This window comes from Scyliorhinus torazame, chromosome 5 (assembly GCF_047496885.1).
Source record: "Scyliorhinus torazame isolate Kashiwa2021f chromosome 5, sScyTor2.1, whole genome shotgun sequence".
Lineage (NCBI taxonomy): Eukaryota > Metazoa > Chordata > Chondrichthyes > Carcharhiniformes > Scyliorhinidae > Scyliorhinus > Scyliorhinus torazame.
In genome coordinates, this window is record NC_092711.1 from 119,673,520 (window position 1) to 119,686,695 (window position 13,176).

General features: G+C 46.8%; 1 long non-coding RNA gene across 2 annotated transcripts; it reads right to left on the reverse strand.

The window, feature by feature from the left end:
* Positions 1 to 1,886: 1,886 nt before the first annotated feature.
* On the reverse strand, positions 1,887 to 12,425 carry LOC140419640 (uncharacterized). Of its 2 annotated transcripts, XR_011945939.1 has the most exons (3): positions 12,373 to 12,425; positions 10,956 to 11,068; positions 1,887 to 10,188 (listed from the first exon to the last, which is right to left on the reverse strand). It is a non-coding gene; the product is annotated as an uncharacterized lncRNA (long non-coding RNA). The 2 variants fall into 2 exon arrangements; XR_011945938.1 differs by lacking the exon at positions 12,373 to 12,425 and having other exon boundaries at positions 10,956 to 11,448.
* Between the last annotated feature and the right edge of the window lie 751 nt (positions 12,426 to 13,176).

Sequence of the window (13,176 nt, forward strand, 5' to 3'; positions counted from 1 at the left end):
GTTGACTCTTTAAATGCCCTCCGAGATGGCCGAGCAAGCTGCTCAGTTTGAGGGAAATTAGGGAAGGACAATAAATGATGGACCGGTCAGTAATTCCCGCAAATGAATAAAATCAAATTTCTGGAGACTCCAGTCAGTCAATCCGGGAGAGTTGGCAACCAGTCCAGTCTCGCAGTGCATGCGCCCAGCGGCACCTTGTCCTCTGTAAAGATGGTGGTCGGTAACCCGGGCCTGTCACCGCTCAGCTCTCACTCTGTTCGGTGCTGTTTAAGACGGGACCGTTAACATTTTACTCGGGAGTTGAAGCCTCCACGGGGTATTTATGAAGCCTCCCGGCTCACTCCGCAGCTTCTATTGTTCCCCAGCCACCCACCGGATCCAATCCTGAAAGTTGCTCGATTGTTTCTTCCCCGCTCCTCGCACCGTCAGCGACAACCTGAACTGCGCATGCGCTGGGCACAGCCCGAACCGTCACAATGCTCAGGGAGTGATTGGCGGCCGCTCCAGACCAATAAAAATAGAGGGGGCATAACTGGAGGACAGGACAGGATCGGCGGGTCTCCCAACCAATGGAAGTGAATGAGGGGCGGGGTTGGACTGTGAGTGAAGCATGCGCAGTGCGGGTGATGGGCAGACGGGTCCACAATGGGTAAAGGGGGGGATAGCAGGGAGGAGGGTCTGGCGGGCGGACAGAGAGGCTCCGGAAACCCCGGGAATAAACTGAGCAGATTCCCCCTCCCCCCGTTTACACCGACCAGGGCCGCAGCTCCCAGGTCAATGAAGAGCTGCTTTGTATCAGGTTGGCCATTGGTTCCAGAGGTTGTTCCCTGGTCTCCAGCGTCGCTTCTTTATCAGTGAATCATTGAATGGTTACAATACAGACTGAGGCCATTCAGCCCATCCTGTCTGTGCTGGCTCTCTCTGCCAGAGCCAATCAGCTCCTCCCACTCCCCTGTCCTTTCACCAACAAGACCAGCAGCAAATATTCCCCATCCCCTATTACCTGTGGAGAAGATGATGTTTGACCTTCTTGAACCGCTGCAGTCTGTGTGGTGAAGGTGCTGCCACAATGCTGGAGTTACAGGTCATTCACCCAGTGATGATGAATGAACAGTGACCCGCACAGCACATGCTTCACTCGCAGCACGGTGGCATTGTGGTTAGTACAATTGCTTCACAGCTCCAGGGTCCCAGGTTCGATTCCCAGCTGGGTCACTGTTGGTGCAGAGTTTGCACATTCTCCCAGTGTCTGCGTGGGTTTCCTCCGGGTGCTCCGGTTTCCTCCCACAGTCCAAAGATGTGCGGGTTAGGTGGTTTCTCCATGCTAAATTGCCCTTAGTGTTCAAAAAGGTTAGGAGGGGTGATTGGGTTACCGGGATAGGGTGGAAGTGAGGGCTTAAGTGGGTCGGTGCAGACTTGATGGGCCGAATGGCCTCCTTCTGCACTGTATGTTCTATGTTCTAAAACAATGCTGCCTGTCACTAAATAATCCATTTTCGTCCAAATGTGCATATATCCTGTTCCCCAGTATCTTTTCCAAAAAGCTTCTCCATCACTGATGTCAGGCTCTGCAGCCTATCATTTGCTGGATTTTCCTTGCTTCCTTTCTTGAACAAGGGAGCAACATTGGCTATTCTCTAGTCCTCTGGAACCTCGCCTGTGACCAAAGAGAATGTGAAGATATATGTTAAGGCCCCAGCTATTTCTCCCCTTGCCTCCTGCAGTAACCTGGGATAGATCACATCCGGCCCTGGGGACTTGTCTACCTTAATGCAATTGAGGATACTCAACACTTCCTCCTTTGATATATTGACATTCTCAAGAGAGTTCACACACCTATCACTGACCTCATGTCCTTCTCCCTGGTGAGCACAGATACAAAGTACTTCGTTTTTGAAAAATATATTTATTGAATTTCCAAAGATGAACAATAACAACAATATCAACAGACAAGTATACAGAATATATAGGTAAAGATTCAGAAAAGTCTTCTACATATACATCGGTCTTTATAGCAACAACCAAACTATCCCCATTTTACCCTAACCCCCTTAACCCTCGACCGTGTCCAGTTCTTTAAAGATTGAGATGAATGGCAGCCACCTCTGGTAGAACCTCCCCACTGTGCCCCTAATGGTATAATTGGTCTTCTCCAGATATAGGAATGATATCATTTCCCCCAATCTCGTGGATACTTTAGATGGAGTGGGAAATCTCTAACTGAGCAATATTCGCCTCCTGACTATCAAAGAAGCAAAGGTGGGAACGTCCGCCCCAACCCCCGAATGGAATGCCGGTAAGTCCGAGACTCCAAATATTGCTGCCAGTGGGCAAGGTTCTCGGGCCACCGTAAAATCTTATATATTGTATAAAAAAGGAAACCCAGTAGATAGCAAGGTGCCGAATGTTGTGAGTATCCTCACTGTCTACTGAGGAGTCCGGAGCTGAAATATACAGAAGTAGATCATCGGCGTAGAAGTAGATACCTGGTGCTCCACTCCATCCCAGCAGATACCCTTCCACTCATCGGATGACCTCAACACTATCGACAGAGGCTCAATAGCAAATGCAAAGAGCAGCGGGGAAAGGGGACAGCCCTGTCTAGTGTCCCTGCCTCATGGAACGTATTCTGAAGATACTGTATTCGTACAGATGTTGGCTTCAGGGACATTGTACATCAGAGGAATACAAGAGGTAAATTTAGGGCCAAAACCAAATCTCCCCAAAATCTCCCGAGGTAGTTCCATTCCACCCTATCCAATACTTTCTCTGCATCCAAAGATACAATGACTTCAGGTCCCAGAGTAGTGATGGGGAAGAAGACAATGTTTAAAAGGTGTCGGACATTGGCAGACAACTGTTGGCCTTTAATAAAGCCTGTCCGATCCTCAGCCACTATAACTGGGAGACAGGGCTTCATTCGGGAAGCCAGGACCTGAGCCAGCAGTTAAACATCTGTGTTAAGAAGTGAAATGGGTCGGTTTGACCCACATTCTGCTGGGTCCCTTCTGCCAGATTGCAGCCGCCAATACATTTCAGTGTTTCTCCTGGGAATAATGGGGAGTCCAATCCCCGACCCCTGCCTTCCTCTATGGTCGGGATGTGTCGACCATCCAGAAAACTCTTCACATCTGAAGTGTTTGGAGATGCTCTCACTCATACAGCTCAGGGTAATACGAGCTGAAAGCCGCATTAACCTGAAGAGGAGCTGAAACCAAGTTCTTGTTCCGAACAAAAGGGGGTTTCTCGAGAGGCAGTCTGCCTCGAGTTGATGTGCAGGAAGTCAACCCGCCTCCTCCCCATGTTCACACACGGTGCCCTGGAACGCCACAACTGATGTACGGCCTTATCTTTAGATATCAATTCAAATTGGAGCTGTAAATTTGTTCTGTGACTCAGTCGATCCAGCATTGGGGCAAGTGAGTATTGACGGTCAACTTCCAAAATGGAATCCACCCGCCTTTGTCGTTCCATTCTCTCCGTTTTCATGATGTGAGCCTGATATGAGATAATCTCCCCCCTTATGACGGCCTTTAGGGTTTCCCAGAGTGTCGAAGGAGATATTGACTCTGTTTTGTTGAGCTTAATAAAGTCTGTTATGGCAGCAGCCAAATGCTCACAAAATTTATCATCAGACATCAAAGTGGCGTCTCGTCTCCAAGGTGGGTGTTTGAAGGACCAAAATCTAATCAAAAATCAACACAATGAGGGGCATGATCAGAGATGGCAATCGCCGAGTATTCGGCTGTCACCGCTGAAGGGAGGAGGGACTTAACAATAAAAACAACAATTCGGGAATAGGCACGGTCACCATGAGAAAAAAAGGAAAATTCTTTCCTGTTTGGATGCAGAAAAGGCCACGGACCCACCCCCACCCCCCTCCTCCACCAATCCATCCCATAAATGAGGGCCGTGCCCTGGACATCCCAGATGGGGTCAGAGATTTAGACATGGAACGGTCCAATTTCGGGCCCAAGGCACAGTTCAGATCACCTCCTAGAATCATCCAATGTGAATATAAGTCAGGGAGGAGGTTCACCAAAGAGTTTCCAAAATTCGGATCATCCCAGCTGGGAGCAGAAATGTTTACTAAAATCACCGGAGTATTTTCAAATGAACCACAGACAATAATACAGCGACCATTGGGATCGTCCATAATCCGAGAGGGGGTAAATTGTCCTATTTATGGATTAGTATTGCTGTGCTTCTAACCCGATCATTAAAGCCTGAATGAAAGACTTGTTGCACCCAATATCTGCGAAGCCTGATCTGGTCCTTCACACACAGGTGGGTTTCCTGTAGAAATACGACACCCGAGTTTAGACCGTTAAGATGAGCAAAAACCCCAGTCTGCTTCACTGGACCATTTAGACCCCAAACATTCCAGGTCACAAGGCCAAGTGGAGATCTCCCATTAATTCCAACACCCAGGTCAGCCATAACGTCTGAAGAATATCAAGCAAGGGATCTTGACATGCCAAAGGTGAGGAGATCCATCCAGCCCAAGCCCAGTCCAATGACCAGACAGACACAGAGTAGTGACACCGTCAAACAACTAACACCCTCCCCATCCCTCCCTACCCAACAACACCCATTAGTAATATTACCCAACAATCCCTTATCTCTAAATCTCTACATAACATAATCCAACCACAACAATATTCTGAGCTCCTATTCACAACGTGTTTGTGAACTCCTTTTGTACCACTTTTGTGAACCACTTTTGTACCTCCCGTCAGCTCATCTCATCCTGAGCTGGGAGGCTCTCCACTCAACCATAGACTCAAAGAAAAACTCTTAGACGGATATAATTCACAATGCAACCAGAGTGTGAAGAAAAAGTACAACACGTGTAAAACCCAACAATAACTTCATACCCTAAATTTTATACAATGTAAAACTCCTGAACCTCAAAACACAGAGTAACTCTAATATATGCAGACACAGTAAGAACTCCTGAACGTCATAACGCAGAATAACACCAATAAGGAGAATCAAACAGAGTTCAAATTGAGATTCTGAATGAATTAGTTTGCCTCTTCAGGAGAGTTGAAGAATTGTTCCTTTTCCCCGACACACAGAGGTGGCTGGATAGATCAAGCCAAATCAAAGAAACGTTTATATAAAACAGATGTCACTCCATTAAAGGCTGCCCTTTTCTTCACCAGGTCTGCGCTCAGGTCCTGCTGTAACCGAACGGAGAGGCCTTCCTGGTGCTCTCTGGCCCAGCAAAGGACCTGTTCCTCCTTCTTAAAATTATAGAACTGAACAATAATCGCAAGCGGGGGTCCCCAGCATGAGGTGTCGATCGCAATGAACGAGGCGCATGATCTAGCTCCGAGGGGGAGGGAGAGCACATTTTCACCCATCATTTTCAAAATCATGTTGGTGAAGTATTCCGCGAAGGGGTCCACCGCCTCAGTCAGACTCATGATCAGGGTATTTTGCCTCCACGAATGATTTTCTAAGTCATTCAACTTTGCCCTTAGACTGTTATTAATTTCCACCACTGAGGATAGACTGGTTTCAAATGAAGAAATCCGATCGCTGTGATTGTATCAGGAATGTTCATTGTGGTAACCTGACAGGGCCTAGTTTTGATCCCGATGAAATTGGATACCTTAAATTAAAGAATTGAACACTGGAATTAACCTACAGTCCAAACTTCTGGCAGGCTGATGGGAATTCGGACTTGGCCAAAGTCAAATACACGACCCACAAACTGCCAGATCATGTCTGGAGATGCCCTGTCAATAAACATCAGGATATCATCAATCCTTTGATGCACACCGATTTGTTTTGGGTAGCCCAGACCGAGCCAGACTCTCGGACACCCAAAGTCCCTGCCATTAGCTTATGGAACAGGTTCTGTGCAGCATCACCACTGGAGATGGACACCTGGGGGCGGGCCCCGGTGTCCTGTCACGCAGACATCAAGAAGCCCATTGGGTGTTGGGGACCCTCTCGAGATCTCATTGGCCGGAAGCCAGAGATGTTTCTGGAAAGGTGGGGAGGGAGGAGGATAAAGGTAGATGTCCCAAAACACACCAGCGGCGAAGACTCCACGCAGAGACAATCGAGACGTCTGACCAGAGGCGGAAGGAAGCAGCGTGCGAGACCCACTTTCACAACGACCGACCTGAAAGAGCAAGAGAATCAAACCCACGGCTCAACCGGAGTCATCTTTACTGGTAGTATAACCAATCTTGGGAATCTTTGGTAAATGTTATTGGTTAATGCAAGGGTTAATATTGTTGTTTAATAAAGTTGGTTTGATTTTATGTTGTGTTGTCCTTTGTTTGCCTCGATAATAAAGATCTGGGTGAAACCTTTGACTAATACACTGGTCGGAAGTATCTGAGGTTTTACAAATACAACACAATATTTTTAAACTGGGACCCAGGTGCTTCTAGAATTTTGCTCATATTTATGATTTTCACGGACATATGAGCAAGACATTCGTCCACTGACTTCTTCAGCTCCTCTGCCAAACCCTAACGGGGTTTTCCTAATTCAGCCGCTACAACACGGCTGGTGTCATCAGCCGTCGGCAGCGTCTTCAGCGTTGGAGAAGGAGGACTCGCCCCCGCCAGCTTGTAGCCCGCCGAGTCCTGTGAAGCCTCGGAATCCCAGGAGTAAGTGTGGCCTGTTTCTTTTCTATTCTTCTCCTTTCTCGGCATTATCTTGAAGTTTGTGTATTTGTCTGTCGAGTAGTCAGGTTTTTTTTATTTTTACGAAAGATCGTTGGGCTTTACACGTCGATTTCCGAGCGGCGAGCCTCCACGTGCATCTCCCTCTATCACAAACTCCACCGGAGGTCCGCCGGCTGTCTTAACCACTTTCTGGATTGCCTGCTAGCTTTTTGTGATTCATCCACTAGAACACCTCGATCCCGCTGTCCGTCACTCACTTGCAGTCTCTCCATTTAGACAATAATCTGCCTTTTGATTCCTCCTACTGAAGTGCATGACCTCACATACATAGAAAATAGGAGTAGGCCATTCGGCCATTTGAGCCTGCACTGTCATTCATTATGACGATTGGTGAACATCAAATTCAATACCCTGATTGTGCCTTTCCCCATATCTTTGACCACTTTAGCCCCAAGAACTACATCTAATTCCGTCTTGAAATCACACAATTTTGGCCATATTTTCTGTGGTAGTGAGTTACACAGATTCACCCTTCTCTGGGAGAAGAAGAGATAAACATAGAATTTACAGTGCAGAAGGAGGCCATTCGGCCCATCGAGTCTGCACCGGCTCTTGGAAAGAGCACCCTACCCAAGGTCAACACCTCCACCCTATCCCCATAACCCAGTAACCCCACCCAACACTAAGGGAAATTTTGGATACTTAGGGCAATTTATCATGGCCAATCCACCTAACCTGCACATCTTTGGACTGCGGGAGGAAACCGGAGCACCCGGAGGAAACCCACGCATACACGGGGAGGATGTGCAGACTCCACACAGACAGTGACCCAAGCCGGAATCGAACCTGGGACCCTGGAGCTGTGAAGCAATTGTGCTATCCACAATGCTACGGTGCTGCCTCTGAAAATAAATTTCTCCTCACCGCAGTCCTAAAAGGTTTACCCCTTATCCTCAAACTATGACCCCTAATTCTGGACTCCCCCATCGGAAAAATTCTCTTTGAATCACTCTGCCTAATCCTGTTAGAATTTTCTAAGTTTCTATGAAATCTCCTCTCACTCTTCTAATCTCAAATGAATATAATCCTAACTGACATAGTCCTGCCATCCCAGGAATCAGCCTAGTAAATCTTCACTGCACTCCCTCCACAGCAAGAACATCCTTCCGCAGATGAGGACACCAAATCTGCACACAATACTCCAGGTGTGCCCACCAATGCCCTGTACAATTGCAGTAAAACATCTCTATTCCTATACTCAAATCCTCTCGCTATGAAGGCCAACGTACCATTTGCCTTCTTTACTGCCTGCTGTACCTGCACTTACTTTCAGTGACTGATGCACGAGGACACCAAGGTCTCGCTGAATATCCACTTCTCTCAATTTGCATCCACTCATCTAACAATCTGCTTCCCCTGCGATCAAACCTGGGTCTTTGGCGGCATGAGGCAGCAGTGCTAACCCTCTGCCACCATGCCGCCCCCTTGCACCTTAACTTTACATAGTAATCAGCTCTGAGAGACCTTGTTGAAATCCTTCTGAAAGTCTGAATAACCCACATCCACCGGTTCTCCATTGTCAACTCTCATAGTTACATCTTCAACAGAATTCCAGTAGATTTGTCAAACATGATTTTCCTTTTGTAAATCCATGCTGACTTTGTCCAATTACACCACTGCTTTCCAAATGCTGTGCTATGAAATCCTTGATAATGGACTCCAGCAACTTCCCTACTACTGACGTCAGGCTCACTGGTCTATAGTTCCCCGTTTTCTCTCTACCTCCCTTTTTGAATAGCGGGGTTACATTCGCCATCCTCCAATCTGTAGGAATAATTGCAGAGTCCAAAGAATTTTGGAAAATGACCACCATTGGATCTCCTATTTCCAGAGCCACTTCCTTAAGTAGTTTGGGATGAAGATTATCAGGTCCTGGAGATTCTACAGTTGGATATAGATAGTCTAGGATATTGGGCCAAATTTGGCAGATGGAGTTTAATGTAGATGAGTGTGAGGTTATCCATTCAGGCTGAAAATATAGAAAGAACAATTATCTAAATGGAAAGCAGATTCAAGATGTGTTAGACATTGGGATCTGGGTGAGTTTGTGGAACTCGCTGACCCATATGCGGTGGAATTGGAGTCATTAAATGGTTTCAAGATAGACATATTTCTGATTTTAAAAATGGATTAAAGGATATGGGGAACAGGTGAGGAGGTGGATTTGAGACCAGGAAGAGTTCAGCCGTGATCTGATTAAATAGCGGAGCAGGCTCGTAGGGCCGAATTGTGTACTTCTCCTCATTCTTATGTTCCTTTGTACTGTCCAGGATAAAATTAATGTATTACATCTGCTTCTGTGCATCATTTCAGTGGAAAAGTGCTCTCGCTGAAAGAGTATCAGCCCACTGGAGTGAACATTGGAAGACTGGCTAGCCCACAGAGAAACCTTCTGATCTCCCACTTCACCCACTGTCAGAATGACCGTGGTTCAGTCCTGAATGTGATCAAGAGCAGCAGAAATCAGCAGAATCCAACCCCTGTCATTACTTGTGAACTTGCTGGTGTTTCTGCAGGTAGGAAGTACTGCTGAATCCTTTCCCACACACGGAGCAGGTAAACGGCTTCTCCTTAGTGTGAACTCGCTGGTGTCTCAGCAGGTTGGATGAATTAACAAATCCCTTCCCACACACAGAGCAGGTGAATGGTCGCTCCCCAGTGTGAAGTCGCTGGTGTGTCTGCAGGTTGGATGAATTAACAAATCCCTTCCGACACACAGAGCAGGTGAATGGCCTCTCCCCCGTGTGAAGTCGCTGGTGTGTTACCAAGTTGGACGAATTAACAAATCTCTTCCGACACACAGAGCAGGTAAACGGCTTCTCCCCAGTGTGAATTCGCTGGTGTGTTACCAAGTTGGATGAATTAATAAATCTCTTCCTGCACACTTTGCAGGTGAATTGCTTCTCTGCGGTGTGAACTCGCTGGTGTGTCAGCAGATTGGATGAAGCAGTAAATCCCTTCTCAAACACTGAGCAGGTGAATGGCCTCTCTGCGGTGTGAACTCGCTGGTGTGTGAGCAGGTTGGATGAATTACTAAATCCCTTCCCACACATTGAGGTGAATGGCTTCTCCTCAGCGTGAACTCGCTGGTGTGTCAGCCGTCTGGATGAATCTATGAATCCTTCCCTACACACTGAGCAGGTGAATGGCGTCTCCCCGGTGCGAACTCGCTGGTGTGTCAGCAGGTTGGATGAAGCAGTAAATCCCTTCCCACATTGAGAGCAAATGAACAGTCTCTCCCTGGTGTGAGTGCGTCGATGAGTTTCCAGCTCAGACGGGAAAATGAATTCCTTCCCACAATCCTCACATTTCCACGGTTTCCCCATGGTGTGTCTTGGTGCTTTTCCAGTCACACTGATGGTAAAATGGCCGATGGTTTCCCCCGTGCTAACGAATCGAGTGACTCTGTCAGATCTTGATGTGAAGTTTGGTTTGGTTTGAGATTTCTTACTGCAAATCCTCCCCTTTGAATTTCCTGTTAAAGGAGTTTACAAATGTCATCACTGTCAGTACAGCTCAGAAATTCAGAACAGACAATTCTAGTCGCTGTGGAACATGCTTTCCTCCCTCGTTCCCCAAAAGCTCTAAATTTCCACGCATGTATCTGTACAAACACACACTCTCTCTCTCTCTTGGTCCATCCATTCTTACTCCATGTACACCCTCCCTATTCGCCTGAAGCTGCTAATTCATGGTGATCAACACTCAGCATTTCCTGATCTTGACTGAGATATCGTGATATCCCAAGAAATAGGAGCAGGAGACGGTCATTCAGCCCATCAAGTCTGCTCCGTCATTTAATAAGTTCATGGCTTGTCTGGTATAATCTCAAATCTTCAATTACAGGGAATAAATATGGAGCAGAATTTGATGGTTAGTATCAGCTGATGAACAGAAGAGTGCAGGAAAAACAATTCCTGACAATGGGAAGATAAAGATGGTAAATCAGCAGCACGTAACCAAGGGATGGGCAGCAGTGAAAACTTCATTCAGACACATTGGAAGAAATAACAGTAAAATGCCAAACATGGTTAAAATAAATACCCTATTAGAGGCAGATGTTAAACAATGGCAGAGAGGTGATGAGGGAGGGCAGTGCTGAAACAGAGCAATGGGTGAACATGAATTCAAATCCACAGTAAAGGAGACAAACCTGCCCCAGAGCCCTGAAACCAGAGCACAGATAACAAAGCACAACACTAAAAACTCTAAATTATAGATGAATGCTCAATAATACGCAACTCTGGAACAATTTCACTGTTTTCAAATGTAAAACCTCCTATGGAGTCTGCAGCTGGAAAGATATCAGAAGCACTGGAATCAGAGAAAATTCAGGCTTCAAATCTTCTAACTCCCTGTAAAATGAGATTACAAGAGTCATGTGTCAATTGTGGTCAGAGATTAACATTTTTTCTTTCTCTCAGATGGCTGTGTGTAAATCCTGCCCATCTATCTCCCTGTAAACGGAGTTTCCAAAGTCCAGGATATAAATTCATAAAACTCTCTCCCCATTTCCTGGCCTAGGATTACTTAAGATGGGATACTTACATTGGAAGCAGTTCAGACAAGGTTCACTCAGCTGATTCTTGGCATGAAGGGGTTTGTTTTATGAGAGAACGTTGGACAGGGTGCGCATATACTGATCTGTATTTTAGATAAATGAGAGGTAATCTTACAGCAGCTGAAAGTATTTGAGGGTGCTTGACAGGTGCTGAAAGGATGTTTCTCCTCAACAGGGAATCTGCAACTGCAAGAAGTCTGTGCGGAGTCTGCACATCCTCCCCGTGTGTGCGTGGGTTTCCTCCGGGTGCTCCGGTTTCCTCCCACAGTCCTAAGATGTGCAGGTTAGGTGGTTTGGCCATGATAAATTGCCCATAGTGTCCAATATTGCCCTTAGTGTTGGGTGGGGTTACTGGGTTATGGGGATAGGGTGGAGGTGTTGACATTGGGTAGGGTGCTCTTTCCAAGGGCCGGTGCAGACTCGATGGGCCGAATGGCCTCCTTCTGTATTGTAAATTCTATGTAAAAGTTTAAAAATGAGTGTCTAAAACAGAGATGAGGAGAAATTGCTTGTCTCAGAGGGCCAGTAGCCGGTGGAATTCTCTACCGAGTGAGTAGTGTGCCCATTGAATTTATTCAAGGCTGTGTTATACACATTTTTACCGGCAGGGGGGGGTAAAAGGTGAGGGAGATTCATTGTGAAAGAAAATGGAGTTAAGACACTGTTCAAATGAGCCACGATTGTCCGAGTGGCCTCTTAATGCCAATAATTATGATAATCTTATTCTTCTGTTATTGGGATGGACGCACATGCGCTTTGCAGCATTCCCCCCCCCCCTCCTGAAAAGAGGGCGCCCGTTCTCCCGGACCATTCAATCAATGAGTCAAACATTTTCTCTCCTGGTCACCAGAACCCTTAAGCTCCTCCTACTTTCCGTCACGGCACCAAGATAGCCGCGCATGCGCTTCGCTCCCAGCTGAACGCAGATGGCAGCGATAAAACTGGGCCTGATCTGGATAAAAGCCCCGCAGTTGCAATCGCGGGGCCTGCAGGGTCTCTTTCTGCCGAGGGCCTTGCCCGGGTGTTTCTGAACCCTCCGCTCCCTCCCCTTCCCCCGGTTCCCGGCTCCGTTCCGCCCTCCGTCCCACCGCCGCTCACCCGCGGAAACAGCCCCTTCGGCACTCGCAGAGCTTCGAGCAGGATGACAGTGCGCATGCTCCAGATTCAACACTGCGCATGCGCGCTGGGCTCCTGTGGCGTTAATAGGGCACATTCACAGTCGCCATGGATGTTGGGTAATATCAGCACCATTGAAACCTCAAATAACTAATACAAAATAACAATTTTGCCATTTGACCTAAATTAATTTTCAAAAATCATAAATGATTATCAATTGATGATCTATGTTACATTTGTCAAGAGTTCTCCTGTGTGTCCATGTAGAGGTTTTAAAGCTTTTCTACTGTTTCTTCTCTCTACCCTGACGGTGCTAACTCTGGCTGGGTTCAATTGCAGCGTTACTAATTTCTCTCTCTGGCCATGATACTGAATATTCATTGTTTTTTGAATGATAATGCACAGAGGGCAACCATTTGGCTCATCGTATCGGCTAGCAGTGTCAGAACCTGATAGAGTTTAATTGAATATGTCTACAGACCCCACCTACTGCAGTGACTTTAGAACATAGAACATTACAGCACAGTACAGGCCCTTCGGCCCTCGATATTACGCCGACCTGTGAAACCACTCTAAAGCCCATCTACACTATTCCCTTATCGTCCATATGTCTATCCAATGACCATTTGAATACCCCTAGTGTTGGCGAGTCCACTACTGTTGCAGGCAGGGCATTCCACACCCTTACTACTCTCTGAGTAAAGAACCTACCTCTGACATCTGTCTTATATCTATCACCCCTCAATTTAAAGCTATGTCCCCTCGTGCTAGATATCACCATCTGAG